Here is a 4,139-nt window from a genome sequence, read left to right as displayed (position 1 = left end):
TCGTGTGTCTCTGGTGTCTTGGGGGTTGTGCCAAAGGTGACCTGGCCCACAGTCACTGCTCGTCCCCCCCATGTCGTCCCCCACCCCCAGGTGGCCCTGCTCATGCCCTGGGGCTGGGCTGGTGTTCTCATGGACACCCCCCACTGCCCACTGACCCCGTCTGCAGCAGGAATGCCCCAGGAACTGGGGTGGGGGGCCTGGTCCACTGTCCCTGTGCTGTGCCTCCTGTGCAGGTGACAAGGACCCTCAAGTGTGGGTGGCAGTGGCTGGGGCTTCCCCACCAGCCTGGCATGGGGCTTGGGGTGAGCGCAGAGGGTGTGTGCTGGGGCCACATGTGGGAACAGGCGAGGCAGGGCTCTGTGCTGCCCACTGGGCCCTGGGGCTCGCCCAGGCTGTGGATGGGCAGAGAAAGGGCACACCGCAGGTCCCCATCCTGTCTGGCGTCACATCTGGCAGTGCGGGCAGCCCTTGCTGGTGGTCAGTTTCAGGCACACTCACCCCCTGTGCACCCCTTCCCTGGTGGGGACCTGGCCTCTGTCTCCCACGGGGTCCTGGTTGCCCTGTCCTCCCAATACAGCTTCTCTGTCCCCCTGGCACTGTTAGCAGCCCTCGCCCCGCCCCTGAGGGCTGTCTCCCTCCGGGCAGCCCTGGGGCACCCCACAAAGTCCAGTGTACACTGGGTACCTTGCCTGCACCACCTGGCTCCTGCCTCCCCACAGCGGCCCCATCCCCACCCTGAACCAGAGCGCTGCCCCACGGGTGCACAGGGGTCAGCGGCAGCTGCTGCCCGACTCCAGGTGCTGCAAGTCCCAGCCCTGCCCACTCAGTCTGAGGGTGCTTCTCAGAGTTGTTCCAGAAGGTTCCACCCGTGTGTCCTACTGACTGATGCTCGGAGCCCCTGGGAAATGCCGTCGTCCTGCATGGAGGCCCCTGAGCCCCGCTCTGCCCTGTGGAGTCCACTGCCGCTTCCCCGGGGCGTGTGCCTCCCGCCCTGCCTGGCCAGGGCCTGGGGCAGCAGTCCCACTTCCTGTCTGCCTAGGCCGCACCTCAGCAGCACCTGCAGCCCCACCCCTCTCGGGGAGGCTGAGTGAGGTTGACATAGCTGCCACCGGCCTGTCCCTGTCCCTGCAGGGACCTTTGGAACGGGCAGGCTCGGGCCCAGTAGCCGCCCACCACCCTGGGCTCCCAGACCTGGGCTCTGACCCTGCTGGGCACCTGGTGGGTGGCATGCCCACCGCTGGCACCCGGGGCCTGGTCTTCCCTGGCTTTGGAGACAGGTGCTGAGGGTCCTGCTGGAGGCCCCCGGGGTGGGGGGGGGGGGGCTTCTCCGGCGGAAAGGGCCACACACACGGCTCGCTGCTTCCCAACAACGCATCTGCACAAGGTGTGCAGCCAACACGCCGTCGTGATGGGCCGAGACGGGACCTGGGGGGAGGTGCCCGCCTCCCCTCGGATCCTCATTCTGGTCCCTGGCACCTGCGAAAGTCACCAAGTGTGAGTCGAAGCACAGGGGAGAGGGCGGGCTGCAGGCGGAGCTGGAGTGGGGGGAGTGCCGGGGCTGGTGTGATGGGGGGGGGCTCTCTCCAGTGGCAAGTGGGAGGCTCACAGGCAGCCGACGCTGCTGGGGGTCAGAAGATGGGCCTGCAGCCCAGGAGGGCAGGCTACCCTGGAAGCTGGGAAACGCCTGGAAACAGCCTGTCCCCTGGAGCCTTGAGGGCCCTCGTGCTCCCCCCGTGTGGCTCCGTGAGGCTCCGTTCACAAGACCAGCTTGGGCCCCAAGCTAAAGCTGCTATTGGCGGGGCCGCGGGAGGTTCACGGCAGCAGCACAGGCCCCGGAGCTCGCAGGCCTGAGGCAGGGGCGCCGAGGGGGTGCTCTGGGTGGCACCCAGCCCAGGGCCAGACCCAGGACCCTGCCTTGAGGCACAGACTCCGCAGTCTTGCCTGGGCCCAGGGCCAACACTGGTGTTTCCACCAGCAAGTCCCAGCTGCCTTTCTCCCTGAAGGTCAGCACTGGCCACCCTCTGTGTTCTGCTGACTTCCACCCCTTGCCGAACCCACCTGCTGGTGGCGGGTGGGGAGGGTGGAGAAGTCAGTGAAGGGACACTGGACTTGGTGATTCAAGTCCTGGTGACCCTGGGTGCGGTGGAGGGAAGGGGGCCCTCAGCCGCGAGAGCGGGAGGGCCAGGCCCCCTGCAGGGGTCACTCCCTGTGGGCACAGCTGCTTGGCCAGATGCCGCCCTGCGGAATGTGGAGGCTCCCCCCTCCGCCCCGCCCCAGGTCCTGAGGTCCTACAGAACTCTGGGCTGCTCTGCCTCAGTCTCCACGGCCACCTGAGGGCACAGCCAGTCAGGGCCCAGCAGAGCAGGCCTGCAGGTCCCCGCCCCGCCTGTGCCGGCTACTGGCATGCTGCCCGGTAGGGACCAAGTCACCGTCCAGTCTTCCTCTCCCGTCCCCACGATTGCTGTGGTGGGCGCCCCGCAGTTGGTGCGGTCCCCAGCCCCGGCCGCGTGCCGGTTGTGTTGCTGCCTGCGCGCTGGGCCCCAGAGGCCGCTGCTCACCGAGCCCCCTGGCCCAACTCTCGGAACCCACATGAGGCCCGTGCAGCTGGCCCTCAGGGCCGTGTGCTCCCAGCACCTGGCGCCCCACGCGCCCTGACTACCATCTCACTCCTCGCGTTCCTAACGTCACGTCAGTCAGCATCAGCGCCGACGGTTGCTGGCCTGGCTCCTGCAACACCCAGCCTAGAGGCCCGCCGTGTCGGAGGTGGGACTGGGGAGGAGGCCCTGCCTGCGGGGCGGGCCTGGTGGGTGTGCTGTGGCATTTTCTTGATGGTCCCCAGTCATGTGTCTGGCACAAGGGACCGTGAGTGTCCAAAGGGCCCTGGGGGGGGAGACAGGGAAGCTGGAGTGGGCCCACGGCCCCCCTCGGAAAGCAGAACCACAGCAGGGGTCGGGACCCTCCTCCGTGGCCAGCAGCTGGGGGTCCTGGGCCAGGTCCCAGCCACCAAGCTCCCCCACAGGACACTGGGCATCTGCCGTGCCAGCCTGCTCCCTGCAAAGCCAGAGCAGTGGGCGAGCTCTGGCAGGGGTGCAGGCCACACTCGGCCAGCTCCACCCCCAGGGGACTAGGGGTGACGTCCGGGAACAGGTTGGATGGCCACACCAGGGTGGGTGACTCGGGGACAGTGCTGACATGCCCGAAGCACAGGATGCTGCCACCTCGGAGGACTGCCCCGGGCATCCATGCAGCCGTGGCAGGGCCCTGGTCGGGCTGGCCCGACCCTCATGTGTGGGCAGTGAGTGGGGCGGGGCTCCGAGGGCGGCGTGGTCTGTGCTCAGACTCCTGGGCTGGGGCAGGCTCCCCAGCCCGTCCTCCAGGCCTCGAGGGGCGCCCCTGACCGCTGCTGCCCTCATGACGGGCGAGCCTGCCCTCTGGTGTAGCAGCTGGGATGGTCCCCCTGGGAAGGAGGACAGCTTTAGCCTCGGCCTTGGCCCATTTCTTCCAGGGGCTGCAGCACCCCGTCGCCTTTTCCAAAAACAGGATCGAAAAGAAGGTTCACCCTCGGGGGAGGAGCCCAGGTGCCAAGATGACCCCTGCAGTCTCGGAGTGGCCGCTGAGTGGCCATGGCCACCCCGGGCAGTGCTCCTTGTCCGCCGCTTGTCTGCTTGTCCCTCTGCTCCCAGCCCAGCCCAGCGGTTGCTGCAGCTCGGGGACCCCCACACGGGGGGCGGGGGCAGAGCGCGGAGGGGCACGCCGTGGGGACGAGTGCTGCGGCCCAGGTCGGTGGCCCGCACCCCCGCCCGCCTGCCCGCACGGAGACTGGCGTCGGTGTCTTTACGGAAGGAATTTATTGTTCCGGAACTAAAGTTGCTCACAGTTATCTGACAGGGGTACACGGGGTGGGGCTTGTCTGTGTCCGTGGCGTCTGCATGTGCACGCGTCCACGTACGAAGGGGTGGGTCGACGAGAGATATTGCTTTCGGTGTCCTCTGCCTCCACACGGCCCTCCCATGGCACCGTGCGCTTTTGCTGTGAGAGGTGTTGACAGGAGCTTTCTTTGCGTGTGGGAATCCCAGCTCGTAGTGGGGGGTCCACATAACAGCAGCGTTAAAACCCCCACGACCAGAGGGCAGGCAGGT

This window comes from Sturnira hondurensis, unplaced genomic scaffold (genome assembly GCF_014824575.4).
Source record: "Sturnira hondurensis isolate 20B ecotype Veracruz unplaced genomic scaffold, ASM1482457v3 Scaffold0025325, whole genome shotgun sequence".
Taxonomy (NCBI): Eukaryota; Metazoa; Chordata; class Mammalia; order Chiroptera; family Phyllostomidae; genus Sturnira; species Sturnira hondurensis.
The sequence above is the reverse complement of the archived record's forward strand: the minus strand, read 5'-3'. Positions refer to the sequence as shown.